The sequence below is a fragment of the Mytilus galloprovincialis genome, chromosome 5, assembly GCF_965363235.1.
Source record: "Mytilus galloprovincialis chromosome 5, xbMytGall1.hap1.1, whole genome shotgun sequence".
Lineage (NCBI taxonomy): Eukaryota > Metazoa > Mollusca > Bivalvia > Mytilida > Mytilidae > Mytilus > Mytilus galloprovincialis.
In genome coordinates, this window is record NC_134842.1 from 78,085,200 (window position 1) to 78,108,112 (window position 22,913).

The following is a 22,913-nucleotide window of genomic DNA, read 5'->3' on the forward strand; positions in this document are numbered from 1 at the left end:
TATCCCTGGTTTAATAATTTACCAGTAATACATAGATTACGTTCGCTTAATTCAAAAACGTCACAACAGACACGGGCATAGCGAACGAGCTGTGAAATATCAACATCGTAAGATGGTGCCAAAGGAACATTACCATCTAAAAATGGAAAATTAACAATAATGAGCGAAAACTCGTCCCTTTTGACGTATATTTTAGTGTGGAGTTTCCCATTTGAAACCGAAATATCTAAATCTTGGAAAGAACAGTTATTACCGTTTTTATTTGATTTATTTAAAGTAAGTTCCTCGGGGTAAATTTCAGCAGTATATTGAGAAATTTCAGACTGTTTAAACGATTTTTAATCCTCATTTAAAAGAGGATCGAAAGATGCCAGGGACAGTCAAGGTTATAAAATTAAGGTTGAATCATATGCATATTGACTAAGCTAATATTCAGAGTTGTCTATCTTAATACCATAAATATCTGTGTTAATTTGCATTGCTACACCCGTCAGTTCCGAAGCCAGTACAAAAAGTTACGGGGATAAAATGACGAAACCCTATTTTTATATTAAAAAACTAGAGCCATGACCATTATTTATGATACAACTTTCGATATTGAAATATACAGATTTTACACAATCCCGTAAATCAGGACCAAAACCTAAGAATACAAAAGCTTTATGTATGAACTACCATTCAAGAGTTTCCCATGATTTTTTCAAAATCTAAAAGGAGTTAAAGTTCTGGAATATTTTCTTCTTCAGTTCTTTCTATGAAATCAAAAATAAGTCTTGTAATTCCCTAATGTAACTACATTTAATAAATCCTAACTGTGTTTCATTAATTATATGTTTGAGCAAAGGTTAAATTCTATTTGCAAGAGAGGCGGAACATATTTTTATATCAGCATTTAAAAAGTCGCCAGTTCTTTAGAAAAACTTAGATTTCCGTCTTTTGGGATACATGTAACAATGCCTTGTCTTTGCGAAATTAAAAAAGATCCTTCTTCAAAGCTAAAATTAAAGGAATAAGTAAATAGAACTTAAGGTCATTCCAGAAAAATGTATAAAACTCTGCTGTGTACCTATCTAACTCTGGTGATTTATTATTTTTCATGTTTTTAAGGCATTTAGACATTCTTTAAAATGATAAATTCTTTGTTAATATGTAAAAAGAAACATACAAAAGAAACAGTAATATTTAAACAACTAAACGTCACCGTACGGCCATTTAAGATTAAGCAAAGCCCATACTGTCGCGAAGGACGCGAGTTTATTTTATTAACTGACATTCTGTGAACAATACTTTTCTTTATGGACTATTAATAATTCAATTCAGTTTAACTTTACATTTAATATCGGAAATTTGTGATACTTATTTTAGCAAGTTTTTTAATAGAAAGAAATTATCTCCCTTGAAAACGTGGGCTGAACAAAAACAATTTAGAACTTTAAATCAGTATCAATGTGGACTGTGTATTGTTGTAACATCTATAATATTAATAGAACATTAATCAGAAACTAATAGTTTATTCTTTCGCCACACATACCGCATAGCCACTTATTAATGGTATAATTGTATAACATTTTTATCGAGAAAACTGACGACCTAATTGATGAACAAAGAATTGAACGAATAAAAAATATATAAACCTTATTATATTGTGCTGTATTTGTGTTCTGATATGCATTTTTCTATCCCGAATGTCTTGCATTTATTTGTAATGTATTCTTGTCATGTGATGTTGTCATTTCAGTGGTATTTGTAACATTGCGATATAAGCTGGAGGTTTGTCTAGCCACAAAACCAGGTTCAACCCACCAATTTCTTTAAAATATCATATACAAAGTCAGGAATATGGCAGGTGTTATCAAATAGTTCGTTTCTATGTATGTTTGCGTTTATTCTTGTTGCCGTTCAGTGTTCCTGTTGTTCCTGTTGTTCCTTTGTTTTCCTTTTATAGTTGTTGTGTTTCCCTAAGTTTTACTTTGTATCCCGGATTCGTTTTTCGCAGTCGATTTTTAATTTGTTAACAGTGGTATATTACTGTTGCCTTTATTTAACACAGTTACAAACGATAACAATTACAGGCTTTTGACTTGGGACAGGCACATACGTTCAGAGTGTGGCGGATTTTAAACATACTAGCGGGATCCAAGCCCTCTGCTAATCTGTGAAAGTGGTGTAAAAGAAAAAAATAAGAATGAACTATCAAAATCAATTAAAAAAGCTGCACTCTATCTGACGGATACGAATAGAAATGTATCTAACAAAATACAGAATGTACTTGGCTGAGTACTTGTACACCCTAACAACAGACATATATATGCTGAGTACACTGAATACTGAGAGTTCTCGCAGTTGACAGCTAGTTGGAAGCCTATAACAACTAATTATAAACAAATTTGATATCTTAGACTAAATTATCAATCTTTACACCTCAAAAATCCAATGGAGATAGCTAAGGCGTCATAGAAAGTCAGAAAAAAACACGACCTTGTGTAATGTCAAGGTACGGGTATCGACAGTAAACTTTTAGAATGAGTTTATCTAGGGTCGTTTGTATACAAGGTACAACGAAACTTCAAAATCAATCTTTATATCTCTGGAAGAATTTAGTAAAGGTTTTAAGTTATTTATGGTATCGAAATCTCAGACTTAATAATTTACCAGTAATACATAATTTACGTTTATTAAAATACAAACCTAACAACAGACAAGGACATATCGAACAAGTTGTTATATATAAACACCGTAAGATGGTGACAAAGGAACTTCAATATCCAAAAAATGAATCGAAAATAGAGAACGAAAATCGTCCCTTTTGTCGTAAATTTATGTGTGGAGTTAATATAAATATCTAAATCTAAGAAAGGACAATTATTACTGTTTACATTTGATTTTTTAAAATGAAATTTCCTTTGGGTAAATATCTAAATCTAAGAAAGGACAATTATTACTGTTTACATTTGATTTTTTAAAATGAAATTTCCTTTGGGTAAATTTAGGCAGTATATTTAGAAATTTCTTGATCATTTATATAGATAATATGATCAAGATAACGGTAAGGGTTACGTTTAACAATTAAATGCACTTTAGACGAGTCTTTACTGACTCTACCGAATAAGACTATTGACCGGATTTGTATTAACACAAGCAACACGACGCGTGCTCCTGGAGCACCTGAGATCAACCCCAGTTTTTGGTGGGGTTCGTGTTGCTAAGTCTTTAGTTTCTAAGATGTGCCTTGTGTACTGTTATTTGTCTGTTTGTCTTTTTTCATTTTTAGCCATGGCATTGCCAGTTTATTTTCGATCTTTTGAGTGACTGTCAATTTGGTATCTTTCGACCCTCCTTTACTGATTCTGTCATAAACTGTGATTCTTGCTAATAAAGAGGCGCAATAAGGGCCAATAGAAATACCTACAATCTATCCCAAAGGAACATGGAAGATAAAATATACGAGGGCCTTCGTTACATATCGGGATTTGTTATGAAAGGGTACTTTAGTAACTATACCGACACGACAGCTTAGAATTAGTGTAAACAATCTAATGTGACATTAGAAATATCATATCATAAGGAAAATGTGTACTAAGTTTCAAGTTGATTGGACTCCAATTTCATCAAACACTACTTTGACTAAAAACTTTAACCTTAATCGTACCGGCGGACAAACGAACGAAAGAACGGACGCACAGACCAGTAACCACAATGCCCATATATGGGGAATAAAAATTGCTTTTACGTCATTTGGTGTCCGGTAGAATGTCTTATTTTCGTATTTGTATATTGCCACGTGATCATCCAAGGCTCGAGAAAAAACAATGGGTTCTTATTAAAACATTACTTTTCTATGTTTGCACAACCTCTTCTGTAGTAATTCACGAATAATCAGGTACAAATGTAATTTTTGTGATTAAGGATTTAGTTATGGAATGAATTATCTACATATTAGATATATAAAAACTAAAACAACGTTTTAGTTTATATATGTTGAATTAATATTGTTAATTGATAATTAGTTGTTATATAATAAATGTATATTTCATTTAATTGTTTTACCAGTGTTTCACTTTATTTACAATTTGCAATTAGGAAATTCATGTCTCGTTTAACAAACAATAAAACAAATACTGTTAAGCATCGGAGTACAAGCTCAAATAGATAAGCTGGAAATGATTAGTTAGTATAGTCTAAATGGTTAGGGTAGTGTTGACAGTTTAATTTCATAAAGATATCAAATTTTAGCATGATTTTTAAAGGAGAAGGCTGGGTTTGGGACTATTTTGGTCAGTTTAGCTGATGACATATTCGTTTTAAACTTTTTAACACTTAAGGGTCTATGTCAGTCGATTCGATTAGTTATATACAAGATTTTAACTGATTTGGTCATAAAAGACGCTCAAATTCCAGCTTATTTATGAAAAATCTATCAAATATGCCATAAAACGTCACTTTTCAGATGTTTTTTGTCTGAAATGTAATTGGCCACATTCATGTTTCCGTCTCAATCGTTTTTATTATATGTTATGTATTATTATCAAACACGACATAGATATACATCGATCATTTCAATTTTAGAAAGAAAATAAATTGTGAAGATTTCAGTAATTTTGCATAAATTAATGATGCTAGATCATTGTTTTGTCAAACACAGCACATATTTATGTAACAAATTAAAGTATTCTCCTTTTTAATAAGTGGCTAAAACAAGTAAAAACTGCTATATTTTGGGGCTAAACAAGGGTTTTAGCGGGCTTCCTCCTAAAATGTGCCTTCAAATTTAATTGTTTCAAAATCTAGAGAACTCGTCAGTGTGAATAAACTCATCAAAGATGTGAGACACGTTTTAAAAAGTGACCGTATAGCGGATTATTTTCGCGAGTGTAAAACTTCGCGATTTTCATTTGATTAGGTATACGAAATATTTTGGCGGTTATTATCTTTAGCGGATTTAAAACATTAATCGATACCTTTGCATTTGCACTTTTAAATTGGCGATATTGCGTTATCTGAAAAAATAACCGAAAATTTACACTCCGTGAAAACAACCCGCTATACGGTATGTCGACATTTAATCAACGGCGTGTAAAGGATTACGTTTAAAATAAATCAATGTTTAACTATTATAAGTTATAGGGTTCGCGCTGACACCCTACGGATCCAAAGTGGGATAGTTAATCCATAGCGTATGAGGCAAAAGACCGAATCTTCTATGGATTTTATTCATCCTCTATGGTATGTAGGGTCTCATTATTGTATCGCATAACGCATTTATCGCACGCGGTACTTTTTCTGCTGGATTTTGTAGAAAAAATAATAATAAAACACAACATTAATAAATGACCTATCGAAGATTTTTTTCTGAATAATCAGTAAGAATGTGAAGTAGTTTACATTGTTCCTGGGATGAATATGGCTGAATTTTATTTTTGCCTTGCAATTCAGTTGTTTTGTTACACATTTGATTTAGTAGTCAATAGTTTAGAAGTGCGCAATTCCAAAGATATAACTGATATGAGAGCTTTTAATCAAAGGACTTTAAACAGCAAGAATGGCGTCTTTGTATTGAAATAAAACAGTATTGTGTTCAAATATTTATTTTGTTTAAAAGATCATGCAGTAGATATTCCATGCACAAGTAAAATTGTAGGTTTAAATAGTCATCTCAAGTTACTTATTGTAATAACGGATCAATTGGCCTCTTTTGTATCTAAAGTACGACACATCCAGTCTAGTTCCTTTTAGAGTTCAAGCAAATTCCTTAGTTTTTCTGCTTACTTTATATCTCCAACACAGATTTAATTTTGTGGCCTTAACATGCTTAAGATACAATTGAATCAAATAGTAAGGTATTCTACAGCTTGTGTATTGTAGTCAAAAATATGTTGGCATTCTAAAATGAAGGTTGACATTTCATTGTTAAATGAGTTACCTTTGTTAAATAAAGAATTTTTTATTATTTTAATACAAGTATTGAAAGGACCTTTTAGTTTGAACATGTTTAAACGATTGAAGAATAAGTTGATACATGATAGTTAATATAACAAATAAACGGGTTGACCCTTATTTACAATCTGTAACCAAGAAATAATGGAACAACTTACATATAAAGAAGGTTAGTTTTTTATGTATCGAAGTACACACTCAAATATATCAGCTGTAAAAGATAGACAAAAGTCTACCGTTTAAGTATGCCTGGAAATTCAATTGTTTCCAAATCCTCAGTGTCAGATATTTTTCAAACAATGGTATCAACATCTAATTAACGGCGTTTATGTGAAAGCTTGTCAAATGATTCAAGGTTTAACCTAAATGTTAAATGTGTATTTTTAGGATTGCAAAAGTTGAGTTATCATTGGCATTGAAAGGAACGGATGTGAAAACAATACTAGGTTGGTGCTTGTATTTGATCAATCTGAAACGTCTAAAAACCTTATGAAAAAATTCAGGAAACATGAAGGTTTTTTTTTAAACATACAAAATGAATTGTTTACAAGGTGTGATTATCCGGTCTTTACAATTGTATGGATAGGATTCAAATGAGTTTGATTAAAAAGCTTGATTACAGACCGTATTTTCAGTATTTCCTAACGAAAGACAAGTTAAAGAAACCGAAGGGACATTCAAACTTATAAAATATTAAATAACATGCGCAAGTATATATTTGTTTATTCAGCATATTGGTAGAATGCCAGTTAGCTGACTTTACTATTGTACATTAGTCCAAAGTTTGATAGTTCACAATTTCAAAGATACAATTGATATAAAAGCTTTAGATCACATGACTTCAACATAATAACTGTAAGTAGGTACTCTTTGTATTTTGACAGAACAACACTGCGTGTAAACATTTAACAAAGTTTGTTATAAAGTTTGTGCATTATATATGGTCATTCCACATGAACAATATAACTAAAGGTTTAAATCAAACAACGACAGATCTTAAATTACTCATTGTTATTGGCCTCTTTTGTATTTAAAGTGATACAATATTTGGTATATATTATTACTAACATTTCTTTGTGCACAAGTTAGAGACGATGGTATATTAACAAATTAATTATTCGACTGGCACAAGTGGAACAAGAGGTCGAGACATGAAGTCATTAATATCAAGACATGTGTTTTGAGTTGAAAGTTTAGTTGCAAATGGTGTAGTAACGATATAAGAAATGATATGTACAAACTGAATTTCAAAGCAAAGAGTAAAAAAGTATAGCTAAATACTTAACTCTAAATGTTTCAAGATACATTTTGAATATCTTGTTTTATATGCTAAAGATGCATTTGATGATCTTATAATTGCTAATGGAGATAGGAAATAAAGTTAAAAGTCAAAGATATTTTAAAAATCGCTTTTGTATTACTTTTCAAAGTAAACTTTAAATAATGAAGATACACATTTTCATGCAATTTACTATACTTATCCAATAATTTGAATAGTTAGTATTGGATCCATCAAAATTTATATATTATTTGGTTGTCACATTTAACGGCTTAGTAATGATTACGAAACTAAGGTCCAACTCTCCCAGGCAAGTTGAATTTTTCTATTATATTTCAGTTTTTATTTCTTAGTATTCAAGTTTGTAAAGTTGTAATACATGTTTAAGTTGGGATGTTCCTGATGAAAGTAATATCAGAAAACCATCGCGGACGCATGACATTATAAACCAAAGGCTTTCCATGTATAAAGTACATTTTAGTCTTTATAATTATGTACTCACCTCTTCAAGTGTCTAGCTATATTGTCAACTACGTTACTAGCAGTCCATAGTTCGGTAGTGAATAATTTCAGGTATACAGTCTGTATATTCTGATTGTTACCTGAATGTCTCTCAGTTACGTTTATAGCAGTCCATAGTTTCATTGCCAATTTCACTCATACAGTCTGTTTATTTTGTTTGTTATTAGAATGTAACCCAGTTACGTTGCTAAACCATAGCTTAGTAGTGCACCATATATCACTTATGCAATTTATTACAAAGCTTTTAATCAACTAACTTCAAAATGAACACTATGAGTATTCCGTCTTTGTATTTAGATAGAACAGTTTTGCGTTTAAACATTAATCAAAGTGTGTGAAGAAGTATAATAAGATCAGATAAACATCTTAAATAACTTATTGTAACTACTGCTCTATTCGTCCCTATTGTATTGAAGGATATATGATATTGATATCATTGTCATTATTAGTATTGCAACAGTTACAGATGGTTCATTATTGACAAATTGACAAGTTAATGGGACCACAGTACAATATTTATTTAAATGGGTAATTGTATTATGCTACCTTATTCCTTATATTACAGTGTACTTAAGACTGTTATATTTAGGGATAGCTTATAATGTTCAAAAATAACAAAAAAGCACTCAATGATTTGCATGCATACGAAGTAATATTATAAGAGTATTAAAGGTACTACAGATAAAGCAGATCACAAGTTAACATCTTTGCATTTTGTATCGGTCTAAATTCCAGAATTGTTTGATCATCGACTTCAAAGTAGGTATAGTGTCCGGCTAGAATCGTGGTTTTTCGAGTGATTTGGTCCGTTTTTTTAGTGTAGTTCGGGCTTTTCGAGTGAAACAACATGCGATAAGGTCAATTAACTGCTATTTCGTAATTATTTCAGTTTTGTTTTTATGACTACCCAACTTATTTTGGTTACTATACATGTTTTGATAAGCAAAGAAGCACAATTTCCTTGTATCTAACAAATAAAATGAGTGTTTGTTATTGTCCGTGCTTTTTCGAGAGCAACTGTGAAATCGTCCGGATTTTTAACAAATAATCCAGGTTTGTTTAAAAGAAAATTGTGACAAAAAAAAGGTATTCTTGACTTGAAAAAAATACTTTTTTCTGGTTTATAACTGTAATCAAGTGAAGGACAATATCATATCTTCCCAACAAATTACAACAAAAGTATTACTACAGTGATTAAAATTAAACTTTTTCAATTCTGATCGGAAAACGTTCTACAACAACTTTAAGTGTTAAGTAAGAAATTATTGGTTCCTTTATAAAAAGGTCTTTAGAACATTGTGCAGGGGACTGATAATCTTTTCAACTTTATTTCATGGTTCGTTTGTTATCATAGTCAATTACATTTTTAATTGTAGTTTTTTGAGGTATTCACTTTTTCGAAATTCATAGGTTTTAGATTTTACGTTTCCGAGTTATTAGATTTTATTAAACAAACTAGAGCATGTGGATGCTTTGTAGGTGGCACGGTAGTATTTGCATTCCAGAATTTAGGTTGCTCTTTTGTGTACCCTACTTAGGTAAATGTATCTAAACAGTGTGATTGGACAAAAAATACAGTATCAACTGAACATACTTTCCCAAACTGAGGAATGAATCAGGTGTAGAAAAATATGAAATAATTTTACAAACAGATGAAAATGAATTTTTTAGAATTTTTTTAAATTTTGTATTCACTGGAGGTGTAATACCACCATTGATTTTCCCCTATTAGTCTTTGTTAAATTTGCACTTTTCAAAAAATTGTGTAGAATTTATCTTTGTTTCAAATAAAGAAATACTTGGCATGAGTAAAGTTTTATCCTGTCCAGTTCTATAGAAAAAGTTTCACATAACATTTCATTGCATATAAGAAAATAACCATCATTGGAAGTTAACCAATCAAATTTCTCCCCTTATTCTATCTGTGTACAAGGTTTAGTCACCATGTAACCTCAAGATTACAAAATTTTCTATAGAAATCACAAATAAAAAATAATGGTGTTTTGAAATACCCAAGACATATGATTATGACTCAGAAATAGTTTTACTGCAATAAAATGTAGGATTAATTACCTACAACGGTCAAATTCAAGGGAATATTTTTTTAGACCTACTTTCGTATGCAACCGGATGTGCCGTACCATGATTTGGTGGTATTACACCTAAAGAAGACCTTTTTGTTCAATAAACTGAATGTTACTTTTTCCCTTTGTAATACTGGTTATTTCAAGCATTTCTGTCAAGTTTTGTCATAATCAGTTCAATAGTTTGAGAAAAATCTAGTATATTGAAAGACGACATCTACAGCAATTCGATGAAAATTTCTTCGACAAATCGAAACCAAGCCGCATCAAGATAGAATAGAGTGTGGACCAATAAATGATCAAATATCTATCTTATCTGCCTACAAACAGTTGAAAATGATACACAAGATGATTTTAGGAAGATAAAATACCACTATAAACCTCTTTATCTTCTTTATAAGGTCTCTTTGGGTCAATTTATACCTCTCATTTCCTCAAAATTTTAACTTTTCAGGCCAATAAATAAAAATATTGGGGTAACTTTCACTCATTTATGGTAGAAATGTTATAAGAAATGAGTAATTGAAGGCTTTTAGCAGAATGAACAATCCATATAAAAGTTTACTGTCTCCAAGGCGGTTTCAATAAGTCCTTACTTAAAAATTAAATTTACGCCGCGTTCCAAAAAGGGACATAAAAGGCTTCTCTTTTAGTGAATAACTTGTCGTTACAACATTAAAAATAATTTCATCTACTTATAACTATATATTTATTTAAGTATTACCTAGGAAAATGTTATATCATAGCAAAATATAAGAAATAAGGAGAAAAAGCCCACCCCCCTCCAAAAAAATAAATATATATACTTAGTATGGCTTGTTCTGTCAACTGAATATTCATGGTACAGTCCTATTAAAAGACAATTTTCTCATAAAATGTGTTTTAGAGACTCAATCCACTCAGAATATTTCATTTTTTGTATTATTTCACTTAAATAGCAAGAAATTTTAACACATGAGATTACACACAAGGCCATAGGTGCATGTACAGCTTCCCATATTAGGTGTAATACCACCATTGATTTTCCCCTATTAGTCTTTGTTAAATTTGCACTTTTCAAAAAATTGTGTAGAATTTATCTTTGTTTCAAATAAAGAAATACTTGGCATGAGTAAAGTTTTATCCTGTCCAGTTCTATAGAAAAAGTTTCACATAACATTTCATTGCATATAAGAAAATAACCATCATTGGAAGTTAACCAATCAAATTTCTCCCCTTATTCTATCTGTGTACAAGGTTTAGTCACCATGTAACCTCAAGATTACAAAATTTTCTATAGAAATCACAAATAAAAAATAATGGTGTTTTGAAATACCCAAGACATATGATTATGACTCAGAAATAGTTTTACTGCAATAAAATGTAGGATTAATTACCTACAACGGTCAAATTCAAGGGAATATTTTTTTAGACCTACTTTCGTATGCAACCGGATGTGCCGTACCATGATTTGGTGGTATTACACCTGCACCTTAAAAGACCTAAAAGTACTAGTGGCCTTAGGTTTTTAAAAATAGCAAAAAAAGTAAACGGTCATGATACATATTCAAATTCATTTCTGAATAGTAAAATGAAAGTACTTCAGTTTACTGTGAATGTAGAATTTTTTGCAGTGTTAGAAAGTGGTGAAAATTCTAAAAAGGCTATCATTATCCCTTATGGGCCAGGAAATACTACCGTGCCACCTATAGAGCATGTGTCAATCACCTTGGTCTATGCCCTGCAGTGCATATTAAACAAAAGACACTTTTCAATATTGAAGACAAGAAAAGAATTCATGACAAAATTCGCTTGTTATTGCTTGTAAATCGTACTTTACTGAACATTATTGCTTACCAATTAACATGAAAGTTCAGAGAGATGTTTATATCTTTTGATGTATTCACCCTTTCAGAATTCATAAGTTTTAGATTTTACGTTTCCGAGTTATTGGATTTTATTAAACAAACTAGAGGCTCTACAGAGCAGGTGTCACCCACCTTGATCTATGCGCTGCAGTGCATATTAAACAAAGGACACTTTCCAACATTGAAGACAAGAATATAATTCATGAGAAAATTCTTTTGTTATTGCTTGTAAATCGTACTTGACTGAATATTATTGCTGTTTACAGTTATTTGTATCTATAATAAACTTGGTCCAGTAGATTCAGAGGGCATGATTTTTGTAAAAGTAAACGGACGACGAAGACTGAAAGCGACGATAGCCAAGTGATTGTAAAAATATCACTTGACCCTTTTTGGCCAGATGAGCTAAAAGGGGTAATTTAACAGTTTTCCGACAATATTTTTTATGTGAAGTTTTCACGAAATTTTGGTGACTGATTTACATAGACTAAGGTAACCTCCCTTGAGTTGTTCATAAATTTGTGATGTGGCATTGATAAATCATGTATAGGTTTCATAACAAGTTAGAACGGATATCGCTTGATATCAACTCTAGTTATTTAATTTCAATATAATACGGCTAGTTTATTCTATTTGTATTAAATAACGAGAGTTGATATCAAACGGTATACCATTCTCATCAATGACCTAACGAATAGCCAATGAGATGTCGTAAAATCATCTGATGGATGAGCATTTCAAATTAACGAAGATTTTCATATCACTTATGGACCGCTCAGGATAAAGTTCGAATATCCCGGCCCAGGGCATGTGTAAATTTCAAACAAATCTATGGCTCCGATGACTTTATCCTGAGCGGCCCAAGACATGTGTAAATTTACAAACAAATCTGTGGCTTCCATGAATTATTTCGATTCTAATAGGACAAATACGGTCATTTAAAAACTGAAGCGAGGGAGAGACTGCCGTGAATGTTGCTGTTATTTTTTACTCCCTGTTAGATAAAGATTTAATTGTCTAATAAATCTGCAGCTTGCATGAATTATTTCGTAAATAACTGCTAGAAAAAATGAAATTTAGTCTCATGATTCACAAACCCTACATTTGCCATTATTAATCTTCAGGTTTTTCCCGTAAGCTACCATTTGATGAAGAGTCAACTACTAAATTTTAAATAGTGACATATTTTGGCCTCACCTTGAATTTTAAAGTCGAACAAATCATTTCGTTTTTTGTTTGTTACTCACTGTGTATCATAGTACAGCGGATATATGTACTAATCAAGCGGGCATGATCGATTTTGAACGGACACGGTAATGAACATCTTTGTTCTGTTTTATCAACATTCAGTGTACATTTCTCAACATCTGAAATTCCTGCTCCAAAATAATTCTCGCATCGATTTTATCCTATTTATAAGACAACTTTTATATTCTAATAAGAACAATTAACTTGTAAATGTGCAAATAGTTGTGCATGTCAACACCAACTTTCAATTTCGATACAATTGTAGAGACATTTACATGTTTTACCTGAAAGAAAGCTAATACAGGGCACACGTAATAGTTATCAATCATAAACCTACCTGTGAATACTCTTTTCTTGAAAATTTTTGGGTAATAAACGAGTATGAAAATAAAGTTTTGGTGTACGGTGTACAGCAACTTAATTATGCACCGTACAGAAGGATTTATGTGGTCAGCTAAACACCGTACACAATGCTTCTTTTATGAATAAAATAATGAAAAAAACATATGCATCATGCCAATTATTGATACAACTATACTTATTACACACGCACAGTGGCCTTCTATCAGAACATGAGCTGCGATGAATATAGGATAATATCGGATGAGACGAGTGCCAACTTCTTTGACAAGTATTTTTACATGTTTTTAGTAATCGTTCTTGTTTTTGGAAAATGATGAGACATCTCTAATCATCAACCTACGACCAAATCATTTCTGAAAACAACAATAATGTTTAGATTGAGATACACATTGATATTATGTGAACAAAACACAGATTTTCGTTACCGTGTGAGGTCAAAATCGATCACTCCAGCTTTGTTAGTACCTATATCCGCTGTACTGATGATACACGGTGGCTACGTTCAAATCCAAAGATGACGTTTCGGAACTAAGGAGCCGCCATGTTGACTTGCTGAAATCAGAAAATATGCGAATACTGCATTATAATAGAAAATAAAACACCTACCTCAAAGAATCTTTGTAATGAAATTGTAATCGAATTTCAATGGTTTACGTTTAGAAAAACATTTAGCTTTAACGTTTTCATTTGTATGACGTCATGTTTTGAAATGACTTAAAATGTGCCAAAAGCATTCACGAACTTTCGCGGAATTTTATTTTATTTTGATTGATAGATTTCTCCGATCTCTCTTGTGCATTAAATCTTTTGATATGCAGTTGAAAAAAATAAACGTTCTGTAGTCTTATTACAATTTCAGGTTTTAAAACAAAATATCGACATATAGCGTTTGTAAATAGGTTCTGATTCATGTGGATTTACGTAGGAGGTATATTGTAACATCCATTACTGTGTATCTCTCTGATTCTGCGCCAAGTATAGATATATCGAGAATTTTATCACGGTGTTGTTTACAAAGCGAAAGAAGCACGTCATATTAGAATTTTTCGTATCACACTCTGTGCTGTTTGCTACGAGAAATGTCTATTTATTTAAGATATAGATAATAAGAGAACGAACTTTATTCCTTGAAAACGCTACGGGCGTAGCATACACTCATTGCACGGCTATTTATAAAAAACGCAGTAAGAAACCTACTGGACAGCAGATAAGAATCATAAAAATGCTATGTGATAAGAAATATTCTAATGAAATAAGTCTGCGGCTGCCTCTACAAAATCAAATCATTAAAAACTAAAACAAAAAACATACACTCACTAAATCTGACTAAATTTTATTCCAACTTACAATAAAATTTAAATTAAATTTCATAATAATATTGACAGTTAACAAAGAAATGAATACTAGTTCATCAGCTCAACACACTATATATTCGTACGTCTCATTCCAAATTGTCTATACTTTCATTAGATTGGTGGCATCATGAATCTTTAATGAATATATTATTGATGAAAAGTGACAACCAACAATAGATACAAATGAACGATATTTGTTTATAAAGTTTAATCATAGTATACCGTTATCAAACTGATGAATGGATTAGTTTAGTGCCTTAAAAAGTACATAACTTAAACTCTTTTCTATTGTTTTTAAACGTAAATACACTGACATTTAACATTTTAAGCTATTGGAAATTTGTATAATCACTCGAAAAAGCTCGGAGTGCTCTCGAAGAAACATATAGAAATTAATTTAGTCTCAGAATGACGTTTTCAATGCAATAACAAGAATTTTTGTAAAGTGTTTGTATATCTAAGGATATATTGTTTCCATGAATGCATTTTTACCGAAATTTGCATTAGAATATGTATAAATTGGCTTTATTCTTTTGTTTTTGAATATAAGCATTGTAAGGCTAAATTATACTTTTTTAACAAAAAATAATATCGGATTGATAACATATTTTTTTTTATCTTAAATACTAAACCACCTTGTATATCTATGTATGATACACTCAAACGTCTATATCACGTCTTGTGAGAAAAGAAGTATATTTGTTTACATGTTTGATCATAATCACTCGAAAAAAATTGGTCACACTAGAAAAAGCCCGATCAAATCACTCGAAAAACCACGGTCCTAGCCGGACCTACACCAACCGTTGCCTTTTTCTTTTAGGTTATAATTTACAATGCATATCGTTTGTATTTTAAGGTTCATAAATAACCGTACATTTTCTATCGTAGTTGAGGTTGCAAAACAAAAGAGGGCATATTTACCAGAATTTTAATATTTTTGTTTTTGTTGTCAAACGTATATGTAAGCACTCCTATCTTTATCCTGACGGTCATTTTTTAATTGTCCAGAAAGACGGAAAAAACGAAGGTTCTACCAACCCTTGCACACAAAACAAAACGTTACCAGAGAACAAAATGTAAAAACACGAAAAGTTGTCAAATTCAAATGAAAATGAAAGCATCTTAAAAACTTTTAAAGTGACTACCATTGCCATGGAAACTGTCCAAACGTGACAAAAAACGAAAATAAATCCTTTATTATATCATAGCTAATCAACCGTAACAGATACGAACCCCAAACCTAACACCTGCGTAACAGTAGAATGAGCTGTAGAACTGATAGCTATTGGAATTTTTAAGATTGCTGCTGTTACAACGCAGCTTGTTTTTCGGTGTGAGCCAAGGCTCCGTGTTGAAGGCCGTACCTTGACATATAATGGTTTACTTTTTTAAATTTTTATTTGGATGGAGAATTCTCTCATTGGCACTCATACCACATCTTCATATATCTAAGGCTAAAAGTGTAATATTGACCCATTTGGAAAAAAACTAATATTTCCGTACAAATATTAAGCTCAATCCCGTTAAAAAGCTATTGAAATGTCATCTGTCTTTTAAATTTTTGAAATGGACGCCATTACCATGGAAACAGCAATATAAAAAAATATAAAACACCTCGCATATTTGAGGCACAATTATGTAAACAACAGTTTGTGCAAAATACAAGACAATAATCCTGGATATGTAATGACATGTTGAGAGTTAGCTTAGCTGAATCGAGAAATTGTCATTGTTTATGAGATTTAAGATATAATGCGTTACTGAGTTAAATAAACACAACAGTAGTATACCGATGTTCAAAAGTTAAAAGAAAAATTGGTATGAGTGCCAATGACACAACTCTCCATGCAAGTCACAATTTGTAAATTATTATAGGGCTTTAATACGAAGCCTTGAATCACACCAAACAGCAAGCTATAAAGGGCCCTCAAAATAACATGTGAAAAACCATTCAAATAGGTCAATTAAAGGTCTAATCTATATAAAAATGAAATACACTTATTGTCCACATCAACGCACGAGAATCACTGAACATTAGGTTCCTGACTTATGACAGGTGAAAAAAATGCAGCGGATTTAATCGTTTAATAAAATATTACCAACCTTCATCCTCACCTGAAATAATAGTGAAACATCACCTCATAGTACGAAACACCAAACAATATCAATTGAACTGGCTTAACTCATCAAGAGACATATTGAAAAAAACAAGTGAACATTCACTGATCAAATAAATTTGATCTATGACACAATGTAAAACCAAAATTAATGAAAACAAAGGGCTGAGATGTTAACCAATATTAGAAAGACAATTATACCTTGGACAAACTGCCTTTAAAGACGATAAAGTACACAGGTAAATACAAATAATTTTGTTGTAACAGTCATAGAATACAGAAATATTTTTTACAAAATGAATTATTTTGTTGTTGACAGCACGAGAATATTTATGGAAATACTAGTAACAAACACTACCATGGATTTGATACGACTGACTTATACGTTTTCAACATAAGACTATGCCTGCACTGAGTCAGGAATATGACATTTGTTATCCATTCGATTGATGTGTTTGAGCTTTTGATATGCCATTTGATTAGGGACTTTACTTGTTTAAAATGTTCTTCGTAGTTCACAATCCAGGGATTTAGTAGTATAACGTCCGTCGTAGAAGGTCAAAGAAGAAATATAGTCATAAATCAATTAAATGAAAACCTATTCGGGTTACAAACTAAAAGAGAAGGAAACAAATAAAACGTTTTGCATGCACAATCATACATTGGCCTCTACGACATGAAAAGAAACAAATGTTACGACTTTAATTGACAACAATTTTAAAAGATGTAGTCCTGTTCAAATGAGACATTACATATTGAAAGCAACATAAAAATTAAGTTTACCAGGAAAACTTAGTGATATGATTAAAACTGGTGAAAACTGATGAAACCTAATCTTATCAGGTATATTGAACTTCATTGATCAAAACCTTTTTTAAAAATTCACGGTTATTTAACAATATACAGTCATAGGGCAAACGTGAGTTATCACTCCAAAAATGTCCTATCATTTCAACTTAAATCGATATTTTTCAAAAAATTATTACCAAATAAATCTATGAGCGATTTTTATAAAATAGATATTGAGGTCTGGAGTGGCATGTTAGTTAACTGCTAATAGTCTGTTGTTATTTATTTATTATTGTCATTTTATTTATCTTCTTTTGTTACATCTTCTGACATCGGACTGGGATTCTCATGAACTGAATTTTAATGTGCGCATTGTTATGCGTTTACTTTTCTACATTGGCTAGATGTATAAGGGAGGGTTGAGATCTCATAAACAAGTTTAACCCCGCCGCAATTTTATCCCAAGTCAGGAGCCTCTAACCTTTGTTAGTCTTGTTTGATTTTTAATCTTAGTTTCTTGTGTATAATTCAGAGATTAGTATCACTGTACTTAGTACTACTAGTATAAATATTTTTAAGGGGCCAGCTGACGGACGTTTACGGATGCGGCATTGAAGACCCATGTGTAGCCTTCGGTTGTTGTCTGCTCTATGGTCGGGTTGTTGTCTCTTTGACACATTGCCCATTTCCTTTCTCAATTTTACTATAACATGCAGGAATGTCTGATGCTTTTTTGTTTATTTGACCATACATTTGGTGAGGTTCGGTTTCATTATGTAAAGGATTAAACCACATGCAACTTTTTACGATTTTAATTTGGTTAAAATACATAGCAAACTTTTCAAGAAATGTTTTTCTTCGTGTTAATCTCGTAAGAAATATGACGCTAGAATGACATAAAGTTAAAAAAAACCAAATAAATCATTAAAACACAATATTGAAGAGCATTGAGGACCAACCTTAGTTTTTCAAATTTTCAAAGTTTTGTTAACAGTTAATTTATAATTATGAACACATCAATGATAACTCAAGTCACCACAGAGTTGCTGACTACAGGGCTGGTGATACCATCGGGGAATGTAAACTCTACCAGTAGTTGCATCGACAAAGTAGTTGTAAATTAACTTACCATAAATCCAGAATTGTATTTCTTTATTTGCAAAATGAGTAGTTTTATGTTTGTCATCTTTATAGTGTGTGCATTTGAAAATCATTGCAGTCAAAAAAGAACAGCCATTAAAATTTAATTAAATCATCTTTATAGTGTGTGCATTTGAAAATCATTGCAGTCAAAAAAGAACAGCCATTAAAATTTAATTTTTGTTATAACATGAATATTGAAAGCAACCCAAATTAAAGCGGTTCCAGATTTATAAACACATATACTGATAAAAGCGAAATAAATAGTTGATACACTAAAATTAGTATCAAACCTAAACCGTAGATCATATGAAGTGGATGTAGGCAGTTATAGGTAAATGCACCGCCTACGAAAATTGTATAATTGACTATAGTCACTATAAAGGCCCTGACATAGAATATTAAATATAACAATCTTAACGCTTATTAATAACATAACAATTCACAGAACACAATATAAAATACATAAACCAACGACAACTACTGATCTAGAGACACATAAAGGATTTGGCGGGCCAAAACAAGTTCCTACTTGTAGTTAAAAACTTTAAAAATAAAAAAAATAATACATGGCTATAATGAAGGCAGTTAAAAGAAAGTTGATGAGCAGCGGAGGAATAAAATGCTTGCTCAAATGTAACTCGATACCAAAAGCAATGATTTTTTATGTTTAGATCTTGAAAAATGAAGAAATTTTAAAGCTTATTCAGAAAAGCGACAGGACTTAGTATATCCGACCTACATAACGGCGTTATATATACAGGTCTTGAATGACTGTATTTTTTTGTTTCATCATGTTTTAAATTTGTAAATAATTTTACTTACCTTATTTATATATTGTTGATATATATTTGTTTTGGGGCCTTTACTTTTTTTTTTATTTCAGTCAAATATGCAAAAAAAAGCTTGTTATATTTTTAGACACATTTTTTTTAAATAAAGAGATTCGGGATAAGGTATTTGCCGTATAAACTTTACGCAACAAATGCTTAAACAAAACAATAATTGGCACGTTCAATCCGGTGCATTTAAAGTAATATGATCTTCTGTGTATATTTTTTTTATAAATACGCTTTGTTTAAATTGATATACGATTGTGTATTTGTGATTAAGACAACAATAGTGTACCGATCTGCAAATTTGATACATTGAATAAGAGGAAAATTCAAGATCACTATCAATTACTGAGGGAATCGCATGAACCTCCACATGCGCAAACCAAAGTGCATGGACAATGTAAGCGTTTTACACTTTTAAACATTATTGGGTTACTGGTTTCATCGATCTAGAACATTTAACCAAAATATTAATAACATACTGTACACCAATACGTATTAGATAGTAATGGTTATGCATTGTGTATATATATAAGTAAATATAAAAAGTATTACCCAGCAAAATTATATAGCCAATACAATACCATACAATATTTGTTTAACGTCTCACCTTTAACAAACCAATACATAGCACATTGATTAAAACAAATTACACATATGTAAAAGCCATTCAAACAGAACAATGTGAGATGATACCTTACAGTATTTCTCGGTATATCATTAATACTACAGATTTATAACAATTCACTTACCACTCCAAGGAAGTGTCTTTCTATATTGAGTTTAATAGCAGATTTTCAGTTAGTTTACATTCATAGCAGTCGATAGTTGGGGAGTGCGCAGTTAGAAAAAAATTATAATAAAGCGTTGAATCAATTGATTTATAAACTAATACTGGTAGCCTGCACGTCTTTGTATTTAGATAGAACAATTTTGCGTTTAAAAAACTTATCAAGGTTATGCAGTAGTTATAATCATTCAGCGTGAACAAGTTTAATAAAATCAAACTGACAAACATGTTAAATATCCTATTATTATTACTGCTCTATTCATCCCATTTGTATAAACGATATACAATATGTTATATTATTATCACGATTTCTTTGTGCAAACGTTATAGACGGTTGATTATTGACAAATTGACAAATCAATTGGACAACAGTATATATGTCTAAGGTTTATTCTATTATGTTTAATATTTTTTTAATTAAACTTGTACATCGCAGGGGTGTTAAGGTCGTTTCAAGAAAATTTCCATTTTTATACACAAAAAAAAATCATATTGTACTCAAAGTGAGTTTTCTCTGCCTAAAAGCCAAAATACACGTTATATGAGTAATCGGGGGGAAAAGGGTCTATTCTTATTTATATTACAAACTTTTATTTTTAGAAAAATATAAATACACTAGTGTCACGTGACTTTAAACTGAAAGTAAAGACATTTCCCAAAAAAGTCAAAAGTGCAGGTGCAAGATGAAATCGGATCGCCCTGATTTTGGGCTCGTTGTAATCAGGATAACTTGTTTTACTGGAAAAGTGCTGCCACTTAATTTTCATTAGAGGTTTTGTAATTAAAAAACAATAAAACATGGAGAATTTAATCGATTTATTGATTTTTTGGCACTTCGGGTTGTGAAATTTCTTTTACACGAACGCTATATAACTAGTAGCAGCACTTTTCGAAAAGTTTGAAATGTGGCCTTTCTACCAATACCAGCATGCAGTGGGTTGGTATAGCTCTTGCACCTGCACTTTTCAATTATTCTAACATGTTGTAGCATAATCGCCCTAAAATGCACGAAAAAAGCGTTTGAAAGACCCTCTAGTAGTCGGATCGGCTGACGGGAAAACTACGGTATATTTTGTTTTCACCGGCGTTTCATTTGATAATATGTTTGTGCGAAGTTTGAAACAACTATTGTCTTATTGCTATTTAAATTATTGAAGGCAAAAAACATAATTATTCAGGTCATTATTATACACCCCAAACGTGGGTTACATGCATGTAGTGTTGGGGCATGCAGCCTTCCCCCCTTTTTTGTTCAAATCCGGAATCGCATCTCGGGTGCTTGTATAGTTCTTGTTCTACAAATCAAAGTTCAATATATAAATTAATTTAATAGATAAGCCTACAAGGTCATTATTATACACCCCATACGTGGGTTACATGCATGTAGTGTTGGGGCATGCAGCCTTCCCCCCTTTTTTTTGTTAAAATCCGGAATCGCATCTCGTGTGTTTGTATAGTTCTCGTTCTGCAAGTAAAAGTTCATTATATAAATTTTAATAGATTAGCCTACTAGGTCTCTTCTAGTGTTTGTGTATTGTGAATCATTAACATTTTAATGAAAAAAGCTGCATTAATAAAGAAATTGGGTGTGTCATTGGTAATGTTTAAATTATAAATATACTTAACTCCTACCTGCATCACATCAATAGATGGAGATTTTATTTGTTGAATATCTCCTGCTTATCAAGTGTGACTGGTATCAATTGTAAATCATGATTTGTCACTTTTAGATTCATTCTGGTGATTCTTTTGCATCTATTTTCACCAGCTGCTATGCCAGTTTTTTTGTATGGCTTGCTTTTTTTTTTATTATGTCGGACTCCATAGTTATTTCCTGCGTCTTATTACACAGAATATTCCCTTTCAACCAATCTGGAGCAGTATTTGACTTATTCTAATATCCTTACAGTTACTTGGTAAAATTATTCTGCCCTACTTTTACTGATTTTATTATGTTTGTAATTCAAAGGCATACATTTTAAAATTTGTACACCAGCATTAACATTGGGGATATAATTCCTTTTTTCATAGAATGTGCGAGTTTCAATATTTGCACAAACTACCTTTTGGAGTAAAGATTAAAAGATAAGACATAGAGTACCCCAAATTTAAAAAAAACAAACTTTGTGCTCTATAATTTATGCTTCCACTACATGTATATACCAGTTTCAAAAATTATTTCAGATGCATACATTGTATACGACTTATTTTAATCTCATCTGATTTGTTTCAGATTTAGGTATATATGTACAGTGTACATTGTACCTATGATTCAATCTGCAGCCTTGTAAATATATCATCTTAATTTCTCAACCTCAAAAGACATCAAAGAATACAATTCTATCATGAAGTTGGAAATAGGGACCTATTTTTTACTGCCGCTCATTTCATATTAAATTCCTGCCTTCTGTGCAAAGTGTCCACCAATACAAATGGACAGCAAAGAAATAGTCGTATGTGCTTATGTGACATTCAGCACAATCAATCAATTGTGTTTTCATTATTAAGTGCCATAATATTTTAATTCAGGTTCATGTTCATCTCAAAGATGTTAAAATCAGAAAACTTATTTCTTATCAACTGCTGAGATTGGAGTCAACTGAAAT